At 39.1% G+C, this 15654-nt stretch overlaps 1 long non-coding RNA gene across 1 annotated transcript; it reads right to left on the reverse strand.

Moving 5' to 3' along the window:
- Window positions 1-1276: 1276 nt before the first annotated feature.
- On the reverse strand, window positions 1277-1984 carry LOC139197886 (uncharacterized). Its single transcript, XR_011583264.1, has 2 exons — window positions 1617-1984; window positions 1277-1501 (listed from the first exon to the last, which is right to left on the reverse strand). It is a non-coding gene; the product is annotated as an uncharacterized lncRNA (long non-coding RNA).
- Window positions 1985-15654: the final 13670 nt, after the last annotated feature.

Consider the following 15654-nt stretch of genomic DNA (forward strand, 5'->3'; position numbering starts at 1 on the left):
GTAACAATTTACCCTGTTAAATTACGGTCTCAAGTTTCGCAATGAGACATGCTAGCTTATTCGCCAGAAACCTTTAGCTTTGCAACAAGAATCAGAAGAAAAAAATTGTTCTTATTAGACTTGTAAAAATAGCATACAATTGTTAATTTGCAAATTTTTAAGGTTAGTTTGGGCTTTTTATTGGTCACACCTTATAAGTAACGCGGAATGTTTCATTCAACAACAACCTTTTATATATGATTTATTTTATTATTGGTTTTAATAAAAAATAATTGGGTAAACATGGTTTTACTGTAATCAAGTTCTAATGACAAGGGAGGAAACTAATAATAATGTTTTATTTCTTTTGATGTGGTTAGAATTTTGTGAAGCAATGGAGGGAAGTAGCAAATTTTAAAAGGTTTAGGCAATCTCGTGCCGAATATTATAGTAGTTTTCTGTAGCTTTTTGCCGAACTTTTCATGGTTTTTTCATTATCAAAGAGTAGGCTAGCTTATGGAAAAGTATGAAGCAATCCAGAAATAGTAGTTATGAAGTTAATGCATGACCATTATGTTATGCATTTCTAGATCCCTTTTTGCTACAAGGTGATGGATTCTCATTTTTTTTCTTTTGTTAATGATGGATTCTCAAATTTATATCTCTATTATTTGAAAGGGAGGAGAAACAACGTAGAAATCCCTCTTCGAAGAAACAAATAGGATCTTTCGATGATCTTATGTATTTGCACTTAAGATGTGAAGAGTGTGGGGTGCATATAGGGAATTTAATGTACATGTTGAGAGTTGGGGTGTGAAGGTATTATGGGAAAGTATGTGGGATGTATCAAGATACATTTTAATTAAAAAAATTAAATGTAGGATGTATTAAGAATGTAAGGTGTATTCAACAATAGATGAGGTGTTAATATAACAAACCTAATCCATTTTTCCGATTGGAACAAAATGGATTGGGTTGGGTTCGGTGGTAGGTAGGTAGGTAATTTACCAATTTTCTCTTTACACCCAATTCTTTCAAGATAGAATTGGAATATAAAATATACCAAAAATATTGGGTGCAGAGATAAAACTATTGAGTTCAAATAAAATTTTCCTTTTGTTTTGTTGTTCTGTATATACTCGTATCAAAGTTCAAACCACAAGTCTATCAAGGTTTTCAATTGTAAATAGGAACAATTGTAAGTACGAGGCCTTAGATTCGATTGCAAGTGAGAGGTGTTAGATTCGATTTTCGCCAAAAACGAATTTGACCCACATTATTGATAGTAAAAACTTAAAACAAAATAATTATCAAATGATTTTTAAAAGTAATATATATCTGTGTCCCTCCGTCCCACTCTCTATTACATAAGCATAGGTACATAAATCCCTTCATAATTTAAATTGCATGTAAGTTTATCCATCATTTAGCTAGCAAGAAAGCTAGCTAATAAAAGGAGACGTTTTATTCTTTAAGTATACTTATTCTTGTGGGATTGATGCTCATGGCGGGGTGGTGATGCCTGCAAAAGAAAATCAAAGGAGAAAGATTTATTAAGCAAATAAAATACTTAATATAATTTAAATTAATTAGTTAATATGGATCAGATATAGAGTTTAGACGTGGAGAGAACTCACTCCCACACTTGAAGTTGCGAGGGACACTTCTTCCACAACCTTCAATCTGCTTAATTGTACGTCCGACGGGGATAAAATTGGCCACCTTGGGGGTGACATAAGGGCACACACACTCAACATGAGCAGCCCTAACAATTTGGCAGCAGAGCGCAGAAGGATTACGTCCTGGAAGTATAGCGCTCCTGCATTCATCACGGAGACGGCCCACCTCCTGCTTACACTGGCTCGGCGACGTGTTCGCCTTCGCCATCGGAGCCACCTCCCAAACACCACACCATAACAAGCATATGATCACGGCCACTGAGAATGAGCCTGCTGCCCTCATGATTTTCCCTGATATTTTTCCTTTATTGTTTGAGTTCCTTCTTTGCTGCTCTTGTGCATTTTAGCAGTAGATACAGCCCCTTTTTACAGATGGAGTCATAAATCACCCACTTGTGTCTGAGTACCGACTGTGACTCTTTTGTTTTAGAGAAATTATATTCACACATTTCATATTACTTCTTCCACACTTTTTAAATTTTTTAATATTTTCTGCACACCAATAGAAAAATATTTAAAAATTAAAAAGAGTGTGGGAGAAGTAATTTGAGGTGTGTGAATATAATCTCTCTTGTTTTATTATTAAAAATGCATGATTTTTGGAAAAGTTTACTAAATGTAGTATATTTTCCTCATCCTGAGTTAAGTAACAACAGCCAGCACACGGGACCATTGGTTGCTTTTGATTCCAACAACTTCACAAACTTCACAAACTTCATGTATATTTGTTTGTATATTGTATTTGACTTTTATAAACAAAGAAAACAAACTAAATTACAACCTCATCTTCTGCTTCCTCTATTTTCTTCTATCATATTTGTTTTTCTTTTCTCTCTTCTTGTTGTTCTTTAGTTGACAAGTCTTTTGCAGTTTTCAACATTTACTCCACCCTATCCTACATTCAGTCTTGACAAGCCTCAACAAATAACTAGGCGTTGGACGAAATGACCCGATAAAGCTTTTTTAGTTGGTAATATGGTCCCATTATTGGAAAATACTGGCTCCGCCATTGGGTACCAGCCATGAATCTTGGGAAATGATCAGTTTTAAAATCTCAATTGTTATGTTGTCGATATTTAAATATTTAATTATTGTGTCGTCGATATTTTATGTTAATCAATTCACCAATTTCAAATTCACTTCCTCATCATTTTAGCTAACCATTTTTCAAAAATCGTTCAGCCGGCAATGTGTACGCATGACTATTACCTGTTCAATTGCTGTATTCACGTGGAAGAGAAAATGTGCGAGATGACTTCTTGAGTTCTTGTTCCTCTCTTAGCGGCGCATTTAGCAACGTGGAAAAAGGAAATTAGTAATGTCACATGCTGTAGAAAAAACTGACGGGTAATAGGCTCCAAATTAAAATTGACGTGCAGTGTGCTTAAAAATTTGAAGGGTTTTAATATTTATGCGTGTCATGTGCCCTTCTATGAAATTGACCTGGAGAGACTTGCCATTGATGTCAGAGCTTATAATATAAATGTGAACGTGTTCACCTCGTCGTAGAATTTTGCAATGCTATTCAAACTAGGGGTGAAATTTTTTCCCAAAAATCTCGAACCATCCTGAATCCGTCCAAAAATTTGACCGAAAAATGCCCGAACCGAATTTTCCAAAAAATTCAGTACCCAAAACCGAACCTATCCCGAAAGTTTTGGTTTGGGATTCGGTCACATCTTTGAAAGTGTTCGGTAATCCCGAACCGAACCGAATATTATAAATATAAATTTATTTATTTATTTATTTTTAATTTTTAATTAGAAATTACTTGGACCGTTGGATTGGTTAAGATCTAATCCAAGCATCCATTGTGAGTTAGGTCTTTTGTATTCCTCTCACTTCCTCAGACTCTCTCTCAGCTGCTCACTCTCTCGAAAAACTAGTTTGAACGCTGCTCCTGCCGCTCCTCCATCGAGTCACGTTGCTCCTTCATCAAGTCACGCCGCTCCTCCATCCACTTCAACGGTGCTCATCCGGCCACACACACAGAGACGCAGGAAGACGCGAATCCGACACCAATCGAGTCCCAAAATCCAGGTAAGGGTTTTTGATTTTCACTGGGTTTTTGTTCTTTAGGATTTAGGGTCAAAATTCATGTTGATTAACTTAATTTCTGAGTATTTTGTCGAATGTTTGAGGGTTTGAGGATTGTGGGTTTCATATTAGGGTGGGTGCAGTGCATGGCCTGCATGCCTTTAGGAGGGTGGGTGCACGAATTTGTAGAATAAAATTATAGGGGATGGTGGAAATAGGACCTTCAATCAATGTTTGATCATGTTTATGTGTTTGTGTTTGATTATGTTTATGTTTATGTGAATAAATCAGTGAAATTGCAGTGTTTGATTATGTTTATGTGAATGAATCAGTGAAATTGATGTGTTTGATTATGTTTATGTTTATTCGAAACAACCATTGTTGTCACAAAGGATGATGGGGGGTCAAGTTGTCACTCACACTTTCAATAAAAAAAGACTTGATATGAAATGTGTGAAATGGATAATAAAAGCGGAGATGCCTTTTAGGGCGGTTGATCAAGTGGACTTTAGAGATTGGATCCATGACTTGAATCCAAAGTACAAGCTTCCAAATAGGCACAAGGTGGCTGCGGTTTATACTTGTATTTGAAGTGTCCAAGTATTTGGCCAAGGGGGAATGAAATGTCCTTCTACAAGGAGCCTACAATCGACAACCTCATGTTCTACAAGGAACTTGAAGACTTGGAGAAGGGTAAGGGAAGTATTTGATTTCATGTTTGTATTTTCTTAATATTCATTATTTATAGTTGTATAATTTATACATTCACTTTCTAAATATATTTTGTGTTTTATTGTTTTTATTGTTTTAGAGTTGCCTAATTTGGGAGGTGAGGAGAATCTCACACAAAGTAAAATGTCACCTCCTCCACCACCTCAAGTTCAACGCCACCCATTGCTACCTTCGCGACCACCCATTTCAAGAGCATCTACACCAAGAGGAATGAGGGTTCGATTATCAACAAGAGGAAGGGGTCCACCATCAACAGCAACGGGTCATTCATCAACAAAGGGAAGGGGCGAAAGGGGCGAAAGGGGATGAGCTTACTTAAGCTTTATTTTGGTTGCGTGCACTTTTTTGCTTATAAACTATGTTTTGCTTTTGGTTTGTAACTTAATATATATTAAGGCTCTAAAATGTGCTAGGCGCTAGTTGAACAATGAGTAGGAGCTTAGCGCTTAGGGAGACTTTTTCAATTTTAACTAAATTTAATATAACATATAAATAAATGACTTATACTTAAAAAAATATACATAATTGTATTCTAATATATTAAATTGCAAAATAAACTGACATTAAATTATAAAGTACTAGAGCATATTGAAAACATTGGGAACAAACATGTAATGAGTGTTTATTCAAGTATCCAACAAGTTTTTTACAACTTATTGAAAAAATAAAATTCAAAATGAAAGTTATCTATTTTTTTCCTTTATGAGAGTCACAATCTAAGCGGATGCCTAGGTAAGTCTAGGCATCCTTTATTATTTTTTAAATGTCTAAGAATTAATCGTGGTGCCTAGCGCCTAAGCAGCCCTAGGCAAGCCTTTTAAGAACACCGATACATAGGCTTGCTCTGTTAACTTCACCTAAATAGGTAAAAAATAATTTCCTATATATTTTCAAACAAAACTACTGTGTCTAGACCTAGAACTTTGATGAGGAAGAAGCCAATTGGAACCCTGAATATAGCCAAGGCGATGAAAGGTTTTGCCTCTGCACCGCTTAGCTTTCTGGTGTAGCAAGCTTGACTGGTTATATTTGACCCTCGACCCCAATTGTTGTACTGTCCATAAAACAAATTGCTGCAAAAAACCACATAAATAAAATTGACTTAAATGGATTCCAAGAATAATAAAGCCCTAATTTACAAAAACTGGGGAAAACAATGAGAAAGAATTTGCTAACAATTCACGTTCAGGGTGTGGACAATATTAGCCATGTCGGTGTAGGCAAGCACCACGTTGGGGGCTGCTCCCCCAAGCCCTGCCCAAATATGTCTGAAGGCCATACGTGGTGCCAGTTATATTTTGCAATGCACAAACGAAAATTCACTATCCTCTGAAGCCAATATATGAACTTGAAGTTCATAAATATTTTGAAACCTGAAGTTTCTTAAAAACATGCATTGTTTAAAAACCTGAAGTTTTCATTTAAAAACATCACCCATGAAAACCCAAAGTTTTTTCATGCAAAATTAAACTAATACATGTCTATTAGAACCTGTATGTTCTACTCCTATGTGAATGGATTGATTTTTTATCCATTACACTAACCACATCTTGTCCATCTATTTTGTGATAGGAACATGTTGAATTTGAACAAACTCCACTTCACCGCTTTAGAGGTTTCTGGAGGGAACTACCTCAAGTGGGTACAAGATGTGAAGCTCTACCTCACTGCAAAGAACTTGAGTCCCGCCATTGAAGAAGAGACAGACAACCCTGTTGGCAAGGCTGAAAAAGCCAATGCTATGATATTCATCTGAAGACATATCCATGACGTCTTGCAAACTGAATACCTTGCTGAGGATGATCCACATGCACTATGTATCGCTTTGGCTAATCGTTTTGATCATCAAAAAAACATATTCTTGCCTGAAGCAAGACATGATTGGCAGCATCTGCGCTTCAAAGACTTTAAGTCTGTGAATGAATATAATTCTAAAGTTTGTCGAATCCTATCTCACTTCTCAAGTTTTGTAACGAAACTTTGACCGAAATGGATCTCCTAGAGAAGACCTATTCGACTTTCTCTGCTTCTAATATTGTCCTGCAGTAATAATATAGAGCTAAGAAGTCCCCTAAGTTCTCAAATTTGATCTCTGTTTTACTTATCGCTAAACAGCAGAACCAGATGTTGATGAAGAATCATCAAGCTCGACCTACTGGGGCGACTGATGTGCTTGAAGCACCTTATAGCACAAATCAAAGCCCAAAATGCCAAAAGATGCGTGGTAGGGGCAGCTAGAAGCCACCCCGCGAAGGTCAACAGAGTCAAGACCCATCCAAGGGAGGAAACAAAGCCCAGAAGCGCTCAAACCTCACTCACAATGCCCCGAACTTTAATAATAAGGGAAAAGCACCTGAAGCCATGGATGCGGTGTGTTATCGTTGTGGTTCAAAAGACCATTAGTCCCATGTTTGCAGAGCTCCCAAGAAGTTTGTAGATGAATATCATTCTTGTCGTAAGAAGTTTGAATTAAACTTCGTGCAAGTGGACAAACCGGAGACTACAAAGATGGAGGTTTCTGACTTTCAAGAGGATACCACCCCTATGGAAGATTAGAATCTTAGACATAAACAATTTTAGTTAGTTAAAATTGCACAATGGGGCCAAATTCCACCTAGTGGCCGAACCCCCTTTGTTTTTTGGTTGATTTTTGAACAATTTTCCTTTATGTTTGGATTATTTGTTGGTGATTTGTTTTTGGATATTAAGTTTTAATTAATTACCATCTTTGAATAAATGAAAATATTTTGAATTGATATTTGTTTTTAGAACTTTTATGCATGTGACCGATTCAAATTAATTTTTCATTATAGGTATGACTGATGGGGAAGTTAGTTGTCTGGTAGATAGTGCAACCATGCACACAGTTTTCCGCGAATGCATCTATTTCATTAACTTCATACCTAAGAATGCACTTCTGACAACCCTTTCAGGCCCATCCAACCTGACAAAAGGATACAGTAAGACACGTATAATGTTGTCCAATGGTACAATCTTTACCATTGCTGAGGCATTCTATTCTCCACGTTCTGAAAGAATGTTGTTAAGTTTTAAGGACATTACAGATAACAATTACCACGATGAAACCCACATAGAAAACGAAGTTGAATTAATGTGCATAACTTCCTGCAAATATGGCCAAAAGCATATTCTAGAGAAGATTGAGCGTATCCCGAGTGGTCTGTATTCTACGACCATATGCCCCATAGAATGCCACTATGTGGCTGGCCCTACTACTGGGACCGCACACGAAATTACACTTTGGCATGATCATTTAGGATATCATGGACGAATAGCGATGCGCCGAATCCTCAAATCATCATCCAGGCATCCACTAACCCGAAGTTTAGGTTTGATCCAAGGATTGCATGTCAAACATGTTATATGGGAAAGCTTATTACTAAGCCTTCTTATGACAAGATTCGTTCGAATCCTCCCATTTTTCTACAACGGATTAAGGGGGACATTTGTGGACCGATTCACCCTCCTTACGGACCATTTAGATACTTTATGGTTTTGGTTGACATTTCCACACGTTGGTCACACGTGTGATTGTTGTCCACAAAAAACGCTGCATGCTCCAAACTATTGGCTTAGGTTATCAAGCTCAGGGCTCAACACCCTGATTATCCAATCAAATCTATTCAATTGGATAATGCTGGAGAATTCACATCTAAAACTTTTGATGACAATTGCATGTCGGTTAGGGTTGAAGTTTGTTGATGCACAAAATCAGTGAGGACCTTGGCACAACAAAAAGTGTCAAGTTTGTGACCCTCGCTAGATTGCTCCGGTCACTAGTGTGGATAAGTATGTAAATGGATAAAGACAGGGAAGCAAACACAAGATGTACGTGGTTCACCCAGATTGGCTACGTCCACGGAGTAGAGGAGTTCTCATTAATTGTGAAGGGTTTACACAAGTACATAGGTTCAAGTTTTCCTTTAGTGAGTACAAGTGAATGATTTAGTACAAATGACATTAGGAAATATTGTGGGAGAATGATGTCCTTTTATAGAAGAGTTTCTAACTTTGTTCTGACATTGACACGTGTCGTGTTGTGATTGACTTCTGATGTTGACACGTGTCGCACTGTGATTGGCTTTTGATGTCAACACGTGTCGCATTGTGATTGGCCTCCTGGTTGGAAGGAAACTCTTCTGGGTCCTTGACGGTATAACTTTGACCGGTGCTCAGTAGTTTTGGGATTGGTCAAGTATGGTACAAACAGTGCTCCCCTAAGTTCCTAAGTGAGGGAAGCTCCTCGGTTGGGGACTTGCAAGATCCAAGCCGCTGAGAAATCACGACACTTTTAAGTACTGAAGTGTGGTATCGTCTTCACTTGCCTTATCTATCTCATAGGTAGATGTGATATTTTCTCTGGAAGTACTCTTCCTCCATCCATTGGTGGTATCTTTAACCGGTGGAGATGCACAAGGTAATGTATCAATTTCACTTGAAGCTTACTTGTAGTTTCATGCTTGGTCAAGCACGATACAAACCATATAGTAAGAGTCCCCCAAGTCGTCGAGCTAGGAGATCTGTTGAAAGAGGTGACAGACAAGATAAGCAATCAGAGCTCCAAGCAATCAGTCCCAGATCAGAAGTTTGACTTCGAGTTCCGGCTGATTGTTCTCATTCTCCCTATCTTGCAGGCAGCATGAAGGATAAAGAGAAGAAAAATGAGAAGAGATGATATGAGATACTTTTGCTTTTGAAGAAGTAACTTTCCACAGGCTTATTCTTGAACTGGGCTGGAGGGTTTTCTGGTTTCCTCCAGAGTATAAGGCCGACTCAAGAATTTGAGGGTCAAAACAAGTTCATCAAATCTAGAGTACGTTCGACCCTGCTGATATGGGATACTTTTTCTGTTGACAAAGTAGTGGATGTATCGGCATGTGTTCCATTACGCTTGTCTCCACATGCTTCCTTGTATCCTTCACACTTGCCTTATCTGTTCCTCAGGCAGATGTGGTATATTTTCTGGAAGCATAAGATGTTGAAGATGAGTACTCGAGAGCAATGCCAGGTATGTAATCAGGCAAGGGGTTCCAGGCAGTCAGTTCCTGACTGGAAGCTTGATTCTAAGTGCTGACTGATTGCTCTCTTTCTCCTTGTCTTGCAGGTAAGAACAAGGGCAAAGGAAAAGACATGGAAAAAGCATGATATGGGATACTCTTGCTTTTGACCCTGATGATATGAGATACTCTTACTCTGGTGTGGCTGGTTTGCATAGGTATTATTGGGGGGGAGAAAGCTGAGTATTTCGAGAGGCTTTGTTGGGAGTGCCATCTCAGATATGAGGAATGGTTGAGCATTTTTGCAGGTCTGCCTATCCGTGGAAGATGGAGGTCGACATATATAGGAGTCTCCCTAATAACAAGTAGTAATGTTATTCTTTTACCTTTCTTGGTCATAACAATCTAATGGGAGCTGCAAGCTTCACGTGTTTTAACTTTGTCAGAGCACTTTGAAAAAGTGGTCTGTGGTATCTGGAAAGCTGATGTTGCGTGTCAAGATTGCAGACAAGCTTTATCCAAGGAAATCTGGCTCTCGAAGTTCGGAGAGCGGTGCCTCTTCGATTTTCGAACAAGCAATCCTGTCGGGGATCTGGCTTTCGAGATTCGGAGAATGGTGCCCCTTCGATTTTTGAGAAAGCAATCATGTTAGGAGTCTGGCTTCTGGCTCTTGAGATTCAGAAAGTGGTGTCTCTTCGATTTTTGAGAAAGTAATCCTATTGGGAGTCTGGCTCTCGAGATTCGGAGGGCGGTGCCTCTTTGATTTTTGAGCAAGTAATCCTGTTGGGAGTCTGGCTCTCGAGATTGGGAGAGCGGTGTCTCTTCGATTTTTGAGAAAGTAATCATGTTGGGAGTTTGGCTCTCGAGATTCGGAGGGCAGTGCCTCTTCGATTTTTGAGCAAGTAATCCTGTTGGGAGTATGGATCTCGAGATTCGGAGAGCGGTGCCTCTTCGATTTTTGAGCAAGCAATCTTGTTGGGAGTGTGAGTAAAGGTTGGGCATTTTTGCCAATCTGCCTTGCCACGGAGCACGGAGCACGGAGGTTAACATACATAAGGACTTTCCAGTTATCAAGCAGTGATACTGTTCCTTTACCCTTGTGGGTAATAGTAGGGTAGCTAGACCTTCAAAATTTATGTATCTAAACTTTGTCAGAGATCTTTGGAAAAGTTATATGTGGTACCCCGATGAGCTGATGTTGCGTGTGGAAAGTGGTGCCTCTTCGAAATCCGGAGAGTGGTGCCTCTTTGATTTTTGAACCAATGGCCATGTTGCCCTTTCTTTTATAGGGGCACCAATTGTGTACAAGTAGTACATTCAGAGAGTTATTGCTTGTAGGAATTTTCCCTTTATTTTTGTACTTCAGAGATTTATTGGACCTCATTTCTCCTTCATCATTTCTGAAAATGTCTGACCCATCCGACCGTCATTTTGACTTAAACTTTGGTGAAGAGGCAGCTATGTCTCCTCAAGAAAACATATGGCGTCCATCCTTCTTATCCCCTACTGGTCCTCTTACCGTTGGAGACTCTGTGATGAAGAATGATATGACCACTGCGGTGGTGGCCAGAAACTTTCTCACTCCCAAAGATAACAGACTACTTTCCAAACGGTCTGATGAGTTGGCTGTTAAGGATTCTGTGGCTTTCAGTGTTCAGTGTACAGGTTATGTGTCTAATATGGCCAAACGCCTATTTGCTCGAACCCGCCAAGTTAAATCATTGGCGGCTAAAGTGATAAGTCTCAAATAGGAGATTAGATGGCTCAAGCATGAGAATAAACAGTTGCACAGGCTCGCACATGACTATGCTACAAACATGAAGAGGAAGCTTGACCAGATATAGGAATCTGGTGGTCAGATTTTACTTGATCATCAGAGGTTTGTGGGTTTGTTCCAAAGGCATTTATTGTCTTCGTCTTCTGGGGCTATACCGCGTAATGAAGCTCCAAATGATCAATCTCTGATGCCTCATCCTTCTGGGGTTCTGCCGACTACTGAGACTTCTCATAAGCAACCTTTGTGAAGGCTCCCTCTTGGTTGTTTATTTTGACTCATGTATATGTATATATTTGTAACTTATCGAAGATATCAATAAATAAGCTTTGCTTCATTTCAACATATTGTGTGAAATACACCAAAGTCTTCTTCACTAAGTGTTTTGAATTTTTTTTCTTTTGTTTCTTGTATGTTGAAGCTTTGTGAGTGAAGCATGTAGGTTGAGGTAGTGTTCCCTTAATTTCCCGAGTGAGGAAAACTTCTCGGTTGGAGACTTGAAAAATCCAAGTCACTGAGTGGTCGTGAGACTTTTGAGTATCAAGGTGCAATAGCATATGGTAGGAGTCCCCCAAGCCTTCGGTCGAGGGAGTTGATGAAAAAGGTGTCTTGTTAGTAGCCAAGCTTCTAAAGTAAAAAAACTTCACCATTTTCCTCTCTAAGTGGTAGCCCAAAACTCCTCCTTCATATATATTTGTTATGAAAGTTGTTAGGTTCAAAGAATAGAAGGCCTAGGCAAATTTTTTTTTTTCGATTTTTTTTTCTTTCGAATTTTTGAATTTTTGAATTTTTGAATTTTTGAATTTTTGAATTTTTGAATTTTCGAATTTCTGAATATATATATATATTAAGCTTTGTAGGTGAAGCTTTGGTGTTGAAGCTTTGTAGGTGAAGCTTTGAGGTTGAAGCTTTGTTGGGTACCATGAATTGATTTTGCTTCACACTATCTTGATCAAGAGTGTGTGAAGCTTTTGTAGGTGAAGCTTTTGTGGATCAAGCTTTTGTGGGTGAAGCTTCTATGAGGTGAAGCTTTTGTAGGTGAAGCTTTTGTGTGTCAAGCTTTTGTGGGTTAAGCTTTTATGGGTGAAGCTTTTGTAGGTGAAGCTTTTGTAGTGAAGCTTTTGTGTTGAAGTTTTTGTAGGTGAAACTTTGGAGTTGAAGCTTTTGTTGGGTACCATGAATTGATTTTGCTTCACACTATCTTGATCAAGATAGTGTGAAGCTTTTAAAAATTTGTAATTGTCCTCCATTGATGAAGCTTTTGTTGGTGAAGCTTTTGTGTTGAAGCTTTGTAGGTGAAGTTTTGGAGTTGAAGCTTTTGTTGGTTACCATGAATTGATTTTGCTTCACACTATCTTGATCAAGATAGTGTGAAGCTTTTGAGAATCTGTAGTTGTCCTCTATTGATGAAGCTTTTGTTGGTGAAGTTTTTGTGTTGAAGCTTTTGTTGGGTACCATGAATTGATTTTGCTTCACACTATCTTGATCAAGATAGTATTAAGCTTTTGAGAATTTGTAGTTGTCCTCCATTGATGAAGCTTTTGTTGGTGAAGCTTTTGTTGGTAAAGCTTTTGTGTTGAAGCTTTATAGGTGAAGCTTTGGAGTTGAAGCTTTGTAGGTGAAGCTTTTGTGTTGAATCTTTTGTTAGGACCATGAATTGATTTTGCTTCACACTATCTTGATCAAGATAGTGTGAAGCTTTTGAGAATTTGTAGTTAAACTCATTTGATGAAGCTCTTGTTGGCACCATAAATTGGTTTTGCTTCACACTATCTTGATCAAGAGTGTGTGTGAAGCTTTTGAGAATTGTGGTTGCCCTCCATTGATGAAGCTCTTGTTGGCACCATAAATTAGTTTTGCTTCACACTGTCTTGATCAAAAGTGTGTGAAGCTTTTGAGAATTGTGGTTGAACTCCTTTGATAAAGCTCGTGTTAGCACCATAAATTTGTTTTGCTTCACACTGTCTTGATCAAGAGTGTGTGAAGCTTTTGAGACTTGTGGTTGAACTCCTTTAATGAAGCTCTTGTTGGCACCATAAATTGGTTTTGCTTCACACTGTCTTGATCAAGATTGTGTGAAGCTTTTGAGAATTATGGTTGCCCTCCATTGATAAAGCTCTTGTTGGCACCATAAATTGGTTTTGCTTCACAATGTCTTGATCAAGAGTGTGAAGCTTTTGAGAATTGTGGTTGCCCTCTATTAATGAAGCTTTTGAGAATTGTGGTTGCCCCCCATTGAGGGTTTTTTATTATTTGTGAATGCTAGGAGTTCACATGTACAAGTTGTACCACTCATCTTCTGGTAGGTGGAATGAATGGTGAGTTGCTTTTATCACTTGGTTGGTGGTACGAAGATGAGTTCCTTCATCACCTTTCATCACATTTCATCACCTGGTTGGTGGCACGAAGATGAGTTCCTTCTTCACCTGGTTGGTGGCATGAGTGGCAAGTTGCCAAATGATATTAGAGTACGGGTTGTACATTTCATCACCTGGTTGGTGGCATGAAGATGAGTTCCTTCTTCACCTGGTTGGTGGCATGAAGGAGAGTACAGGTTGTACATTTCATCACCTGGTTGGTGGCATGAAGATGAGTTCATTCTTCACATTTCATCACCTGGTTGGTGAGAATAAGGGCAAGGTGTCAAGGCATATTGTAGCGAGTGTCGAATGACATAAAGTATGTTGAACCCTTTCGAATCACAGTTGGCTTATGTATGGATGTGTTGGAATATATGATGTTTATGTATGAATGTGTTGGAATGTATGATGTTTATGTATGAATGTGTTGGAATGTATGATGTTTATGTATGAATGTGTTGGAATGTATGATATTTATGTTGATTGATATGAGTGATGCTTATGAATGTTTTGATATTCATGGAGGGATCCATGCTTTTGATATGTGAACCATGTTGGTTGTAACACTTAGTATCACATACTTTGTGTCAAAGTACGGATGTTGAAGCTTTGAGTTGAAGTATAAGGGTAGGTCAGTGTAGACCAAGTGTTCGAGTGCTAGGAACTCAAAAGACTCAGAAGAAGTTGTCTAAATTCCATTTTCTTTAAATATTTACCAAATGGCTTGTGTGACAAAAGATCTCAAATGATTAAGAGTCAAAACATTTGTAATGTGTATGTCTTCTTATTATAGCATTTCCTTCAGTACCTAGTCCTCCACTTTGAAAGAGTGAGGCTTGGCCCCATAGTCATAATAGTCGACGGTACGTTCACCCCTGGTTGTCTTGATACGAACTTTTATCCCTCTTATTGTAATGGGCTTGCTAAGAGTAAAAATCATTCTTCTTACTAAGAGATAGATACGTTTGGTGACTTAGCGAGTAGCTAAATAAGGTAGGAGATGATGCAATGGGTGTCTGAATGGCCAAGATCTCCTCACTTGGTAGAACTTGATTTCCACTTCCCACTTGTTGATAGGGGTTAACCATATAGGGGTTCCCTTGGTATGTTCTTGTTTCGGCGGAGGCGTGGTTGTAAGCATGTGCCATCACCTCAGAGTAAGTCTTCCAAGCGTTGGCATTGATCATGTACTTGAAGAAACAATCACGTAGACCGGCCGTGAAGGCCTTAAGGGCGGTCTTGTCATCTGCCTTAGCGCAACGAGAATACTCATGGCTGAAGCCACCGGTATACTCTCGTAGTAAATCGTCTGGCTTCTGGCGAATAGTGTACAAGTCATCTACAGAATGCAAGCGATCAGTTTAGAAGATGTGTTGAGAGACAAACAGTTTCCTCAGTTCCTCAAATGAGTCTACTGTCTCAGGTGGAAGATGGTAATACCAGTTTAGAGCTCCACCAAAGAGGATGGATGGGAAGAGAAAACATCGCTCTTCGTCGGTATGCATCTGATATGCCATGGTGGACTCAAAGAGGTTAAGGCGTTCAATTGGGTCCTCCATTCCAGTATAGAGTTGTAAACCAAGATTTTGTTTTGTCTTAGCTTGAAGGGGGTGTCGAGGATCCTCCTTGTGAGAGGGTTAGGCCTGGTTAGTTCCAGTCAGGTATCTCGGCCTGACGTTTGGCTTTCAACTTGTTTACTTCCTCAATGAGCTGTAGGACAACGGGGTCCTGAGTGGAGTCATGTACCACTGGAATTTTCTTTCGTAAGTCTCCATCGCCTCTTGGAAGTAGGAAAGTTTGAGCAATGGCGTGTGGCTTTTCCTTAGACTCGTCGTACTGACTTCTAGGGCGAGTTTATTGGAATACCTCAGAGTCACATGTACCTTCATGTTCCTCTGGGACCTGTCGTTCCTTCCCTAGATTGGCAGATGGCCTGGGTCGTGGGATAGGACTGAGTTTTTCAGTAACCCTTGGGTTATTGATCTTCGAGCATATGTGGAGGGGATTCTCTCGACGTTGCTTTAGGAAGCCTCGGCAGTCACGATAAACGGCTTTCGATCCTTCCAACCCTTCTG

Source organism: Malus domestica, chromosome 07 (assembly GCF_042453785.1).
Source record: "Malus domestica chromosome 07, GDT2T_hap1".
NCBI lineage: Eukaryota > Viridiplantae > Streptophyta > Magnoliopsida > Rosales > Rosaceae > Malus > Malus domestica.